General features: G+C 41.3%; 1 protein-coding gene across 1 annotated transcript in view; it reads left to right on the top strand.

The window, feature by feature from the left end:
* The first annotated feature begins 2,307 nt into the window (after positions 1–2,307).
* The window catches only part of CUNH10orf90 (chromosome unknown C10orf90 homolog), a 49,838-nt gene continuing 45,316 nt past the window's right edge, over positions 2,308–6,829 (top strand). Inside the window, exon 1 of the mRNA XM_026042443.1 lies at positions 2,308–2,392. The gene's annotated coding sequence lies outside the window, so the exon portion shown is untranslated. The remainder of the gene's footprint in view (positions 2,393–6,829) is intronic.

Raw genomic sequence — 6,829 nt, 5'->3', positions numbered from 1 at the left:
CTCTGGTGTCCAGAGGAAGCAAGTGGAATCAGAAATGTTTGGTTTACTTGTGAACTGAACAGCATATTCTGGATACTCATAATGCAACGCAATCAATCTGATCTAATCTTAAAAAAAAATAGTATAACATAATTGGCAGTTAAATTATTATTTTGCACCTCATGAAAACCAGTTAGAAGGAGAACATTCATGATGTGAACGATGCAGATCTTGAAGCTCAGTACATTTCAGAAGCTCCATATAGATGGTTTCTGCTCTGCATTTGCAGGGAAATTTCCAGTCTGGATTAATAATATAGTGGCAGTACTTCACAATGTCCTCCAATGTACAGAAGTAGCTATTAAACTGTCAACAGCACAAAAAGATGATATTTTGATGGCAATGGATAGGAACCCCATCTTCCTGCTCATGCTAGTCAACATTGCTGTAGCTTTCAAGCCTAGTCAACCCCAATTTGTCTCTGGCTGGCATTCATTGCATAGGCTGCTCAGATAGTTTGAACAACAGCTGTGCCAATCAATTTTTCAGGGAAAACTCATGTACATCAGCACACAGCCATGCCCTTTCCTTCTGCATAGACCTTCTCCATGCCCATTCCTTTGCGCCATCTACCTGGAGACCTTCAGAGAAGTTGCAGGACATGCCAGCCTCGCTGCTGGACCTGCTCTGCTGATATCGACCAGCATAATCCCTTTTCACAGCTGCAGCCAGAGATAGCATTATATCAACTGAATGAAGATCAGCCCTGGCTCAATTTCTGTCTCGGTACAGCCTGAGGGGAAGCAGTTCAAAGGATTGAGTTGGCCAGTATCTGTGTGGTTATCTTCTCCCTTTCTTCTTAACCTTTCCTTTAAAGCTGCACATCACCTAAGGGACAATTTCAACGCTAAGTGTAGGTGAAAAAGTGGCATTATTTGGGGTGAAAGCATTTTCTTCACCTGTTGTTAGAAGTCCACCATAAGAGGATGTAAAGGCAGAAGGGATCGCTATGTTCAACTCCTCGAAACCTTATCACGTTTGCAATATGGAAGCAACAGCAAATTCTAGTCCATGCCAAAATCTAGCAAATTTTCACAGACTCTTCCATTTCTGCTGCAGTTTTAAGCTGGCAATCTAAGTCCTTAGTTATTTTCAATGCCAAAAGCTGAATAAAGTTGTGCATGTCTAAAAGAGTCTAGAATAAAAATACCAGAGCTACAAATAAGTTTTATGTGTAAGAACTCGGGCAAAATCCTATGATTTCATATTCTTATGCTCCAAGAGATTTTTCTTCAAGAAACCTCCCCTGCAATAACAAGAGCCATGAGAAAATGGTGGAAGAAGAAATGGGTCCAATTGGCTTGCTCTAGAAATCCATAGCAGTAAACATTATGAAGATTCCCAGGAAACTTCCACCAGCCTAATTTCCATGAAAACATCACAGTGCTCTGAACAAATCTTAAAATCAATGCAAAACTCTGTGATTTAAAGATTACCGAAATCACTATAACCAAGTGATATTAGATATGCACTAAAGGCCTCATCCTTCATAACAGCAAATGGATTTTAAGGAATTCGTGCTTATTGACTGCACATTTTCACTGTTTATGCCTGTCCTGAGTCTTTCTGTGCTTGGCTAAAGCATTGCTTCTAGAGAAGGATCTAGGAAGAAAACAGAGCTCACAGCTGTGCTCAGGAGCTCGTTCTTGCAGGCGATCAGATGTAGAACACCTAGGTTTTGCAAGGCAGGTGTTAGTTATTTAGCAGTGCAAGAGGTCATTGCAGAAATATGTGCAAAAGCATGTGTGAGCTGCATACTTCTAGCTTTCCTCTCAACTCTGCTCAAGAAGCACTTGAACAAAGAGCCTGCCTTCAATATTTAAGCCAAGCAAATGAAACATTCATGGGCTGCAGCTAGATCCTGTTGCTGTAGCTGAGTGGACTCATGCCTGCCTGAGCAAGGGTGGAAATGGTCATCAGAATTAATATTTGAGCAATGCATTTAGAGGCAGAAATTCGAAGCAATCAGACTAAATAAACCAGCAGGGCCCGGGTTTTACCATCGCAGATAACCCTCGCTAATTGGGGTGAGCTCTTGCTGGAGACAAAGAATGCAACGCAGGGTTGCGTCCGCGCCGCCTGGGCTGCATGCTAATGCGCAGGGCGATGCATGAATTATTCAGGCGGCCGCGGGCGCGCGGGCACAGCCTGGCTTTGCCTGTCACCAGTGCAACAAGTGGCGGCGGAGCCCCCTGCGCCGCGATGCCCTCCGGGGAGCGGAGACCCGCGCGCGGCAGCCCCGTGCAGCGCCCGGCGCAGCCCTGGGTGACGTGGACCCCGCGGACCGAGTCCTTTGTGACTCAGGTTTACTTCACCCTGAACTACGGCTCGTGGAGGAAGACTTGTTGCTTTGGTAAGTTGATGCAACTTCTGATGTTTTGGGGTCAGCAGTCTGCAGGTCGCGGTACGCATAACACAAATCTTTTTAGCACTTTTTCTAAAAACCAGCTTGCACCCTTTCTGTTTTTAAAATGACCTAAAGGATCCTGAAAAGACAATCAAACTTTTTCTTCCAACCCCAGAATATGTATAAACGTTATCTACAGAGCTGACATTGAAATTAAAAGCAAGCCTTTTTATATTACCTTGTATAGTTTAAAATATATTTCCTGGAATTCAAATGGCTTTAGCACACTATTAAAACTGAATATATTTATGATCTGAGTTTGATTTATTGCTACCAAAACTGAGGCTAATATAATTCAGTGTCAAACTGGAGAAGCTGAATAAAATTATATTGCTTTTCATGAGAAATTTTGGTTCTTTCCTGTAAGTATAATGATGCTCTTTATTCAGCTAAGTACATTTCTGATTAGTTTGGGAACAGAAACTGAAACTCATATAACATTCTTATGATGCATTAACTATGCTGTTGCATTGCAAAATAGTTGAAAAGCATTAGTAACTTAATCTGTTCTTCTAAGGCTACAAAAGAGATATATTTTGTGTGTATAGCAGGAAGTCAGGCTAGACTTACTGAGCTATTATCAATACAAGGTGAAAAACATGAAGAAAAAGTTTTGATTTAAAAAGTAAGACTGTAAGTTTTTCCTCTTTATCTCTACTTGTTTTCAGCTAGATAGTACAGGTACCGCTTCTTTTATTTTTCTTTGTTTTGCTCAGGAAAACATTTCATATGTCATCCAGAAGACAGCAATATCTTGAAGGAATAAAAGTACAGCATAATGTCTTATGTATTAGAAAGAAAGAAAAACACATAAGGTGAAAATAGGGATATGTACATGAAAGGAACAATGCAAACTATAGGTACAATCCTACTCTCTATAACCATGGGAATAACTCTTATTCACTGAAGGAACCCTGCAGCAGCAGGCGCTGGAGTGCAGGCCCCATGTTTTCCACGGAGATAACTGTATCTGCCTTACCTAGCTGTTCTGTAATGCACTTTTAGCGACACAGTTCTTAGTGATGTGTTTGAATGCATTAAAGTGATAATATTAAATTAGACTTTACGAAATGTCTATTTTGCTTCTACAAGGATAAAAGAGAAAAATGGAATAATGCATTACATGTGTCAGGAAGAAGGTACAAACCGCACGCAATTTATTACAGAAATGTGCTTGCAGTGGAACAGCACTGCTCACCTTGGTAACGGTATTCATAGAATAAAGAGCCTTTTTTGATAGGGGAAGTATATAAACTTTGCTTCTTTCAAAGTGGTTAGGATAGAACTTTGACAAAAGAGAACCATGACCTATATGTCTCATGGAGTATGTATAGATCACTATGGAAGTGAAGTGGATAAATTTAGTCCCCCTCTCTGACTTAAAAATACATAGGTTTGGTGGTAATGTCCTATGAATGTTTTTATTGCTATTATGGTATCAAAGCTTGTCCAAATAGCACCTTGAGATCTGTTTTACCAATGTATTTTGCTAAATGCTGCAATTGCTCTACGCTCCTCCCCTGCTCCGCTTTGCAACTCCGTGCTTCCTTTGCAAGTCCATGTTGTTCTGCTCTCCCCAGATAGTGCTACTGTTAATGAGGGAAAACTAATCACTTAAAAGCCTCTGGTACAATAGGGATGGAAAGAATATACTGTATCAGACTGTTTCTGGTGCTCTATGAGCTGTCAACTGCTGCTGCTGTGGGATCCCAACTGCACTAGCACCAATATGAATGTTATCCTATAACCATGACAGCAGTAGCTGGGAAAAAAATGCTTATCAGATGGATATATTCTCTGAAGACACCAAAAAAGAAATGAGAGGAAAAAGCAATGCAGATGGTAGTATACCAACTTATCAATTGAAATCAATATTAAGTATTTGTTGGCTTTTTCTTGGTTGCGTTATCAAGAATGAACCCATCATTCTCTAGTTAGCTTCATGGCACGGACTCTGAGCTTGTGTATTTGTACATTGGTGAACTCTGTTGGTGGAAATAACTTGCACAGACAGGTTTTACTGAAAGAGTCCAGGTTTAGGCTGCACAGTTGTTCGGGGTATAGCGCTGGAAACAATAAAATGACCCGGGCTCAAGTTCTCCTATAGCCTATAGAAGAAACTGGAGCAGCCCTTAGGAACAGCATTTACTTTCTCTGACTCCATGTAACATTAAATCTCTCTGGATAGGTCCTTTCTATCACCTGTCCACCCTGTGGCAAGGATAACTCAACTTTTAATTATTGGAGGATCCCACAGGCACTGGAATTACACATTAGCTTGAACTTTGTGAATGCTTTTTTTCTTTTCTTGTAGATCCCTTCTCCTTTATTTGTTTAATTATAAAAAATCAACATCTAGCCAAAAGAATCTGGACAAAAAGAAGAAAAATAAAGTGTTCTACTGCAGCTCAGCTCCCACACAGGCTTCCCAGAAAATAGCAACTAAGCAAGAACAAGGTCTTTGAAAGGATGTTGACCTGCAGCTCTAGCACAGGTAGTATGTAAGGGCTCAAAATAAAAGAAGTTTCGAAGTGCAGGAAGCGAAATTGTTCCCAGCTGTTGTTTGGCAGTTGTCTGGGAGTCAGTGGCAGGGAAAGTGGAAGGACTGGAAACGCGAGTAGGCAGCGAGCAGGCGTGCGGATGGAGCGCCTTCTGTGAGCTGCGGGCCTGGAAAGGCCTGGAAAGGCCTACAGACAGCTCAGCATAAAGCCCCTTGCTGCCATTGTCACACAGCCCCTCAGTGGAAAAAAGCAGGAATCTCTGAAACGTATTTTTCTACAGGATGTGCAGAAGGGGTTAAGATAAACTGGGATGCTGCCACACTCTTTCTAGCAGCCACAGAGGGGTTTTTCTCTTGTACTTCTTGCTGGGTGGAAGACATCTTAGTTCCCAGCTCACCCAAGTTTGTTCTCATAGAAAGCACTTGTGAAGTAACTAGTTGTGACATCTTAAACAAACAAACAAAAAAACCCTCATCATCTGTTTGTATAGGATAAAACCATATATATGTTTTTAAGCAGCTTTCTCCCTTTCCTGCATCCTTAGGACCTTTTATCCTATGGTTATATTTTAGTAGAGAAAATTATTCCTGCTTGAGCATTACGAGAGGCTTATTTTCCATGTTAGATCCACTGATTCTGCAGTGGCATTTCTTTGCAGATGTGCAAGCTCAGGTGGTTTTACTTTAGCAGTTTATTGGACTTCTCTTTTTGAGTGTTAGCAGATATGATTGTATTAGCTTGTATGTATGTACTAGGTAGGACAACAGCACAGGCAACACTAGGATACATATGAACGTTTTGGAACTAAGATTTTAATTTTTCCCTGCCAATTCTTTTGCGGTAAATCCATGTTTGTAACTGAGTGGCCAGACTTGGAGGAGTCGGCCCTTCCTTGTTTAGATGGTCCATCTCAACCGCCAGATTACTCTCTCTGCAGGCCTTCTTCTTTCATATAACATTTATCTGGTTTCGCATAACATTTCTGTCTCTGCATTCCTGCAGGGAGGGAGATGTGGGCAGGGAAAAGTCACACTCAAGCCTATGTGGTTGGCCCTGGGCCCAAACCTGTCTCTAATTTGACTCAGTAATATACAACATGCATTAATCACAGTCGTCTGGTTGTGTGGCACCTTAGTCACCCTTCAAGAGGCTTGCAAAGCTCATGAAGTGTAAGATTCCTCCTCAGATTTTGAACTTGCCCAGGTTTTTGGTCAAGTTCTGCTTTGCAAGTCTTCAGGGATCACCTGGCTCTTTTTGTTCTGTGCACACCCAGTCATGACACCCAGAAATGTCCAGGAAAGATGAGATGTCTCAAGCAGTAGACCTGATAGGGGAAAGATAACAGGGCCCTAAACTCTGTCCTGCTGCAGAGGCTAAAATCATCAGAGCTACATAGGGGAAAGCTCTAGATCTGAACATCAGCCTGAAGTTATTTGAATGCTGCGGTGTTGTCATGGCAGACAAGTAGAGCCTCTCTCCTGGTCTTGCATCCTCTACCTGATGAGGAAAGAAAAATTGACTGGAGAATTTTTGTTGCTCAGCCTTCAAGGACAAATACTGACCTGTTGCTAATACTCTTTTTTGTGCTGTGAGTGCAACTACCTGGAAGGGTGTATTCATTTTTCAGTTGACAAAATGATGTCTTTCAAAATGACCTCTAGCATAAAAAGTCATAAATGTTGGCGGTAAAAGTGATAAATGATACTTTCAGAAGATAAGCCTTTTGATTTTTAGCATAATTTTTGCATAATTTTGTATGCATAATTTGCTTACATTCAAAGTATTAGTAGACACTGGCATCTCCCTCAAACTTCTATAGCAGTGAGCGAATACTGGAAACTATTTGATATTTCCTTGGTTTGAGGCATCAATGGCCTCGGAG

Source organism: Nothoprocta perdicaria, unplaced genomic scaffold (genome assembly GCF_003342845.1).
Source record: "Nothoprocta perdicaria isolate Ctin4 unplaced genomic scaffold, notPer1 scaffold_301, whole genome shotgun sequence".
NCBI classification, from domain to species: Eukaryota; Metazoa; Chordata; class Aves; order Tinamiformes; family Tinamidae; genus Nothoprocta; species Nothoprocta perdicaria.
Note: the sequence above shows the minus strand (reverse complement) of the source record. Positions and strands in the feature narration are given on the sequence as shown.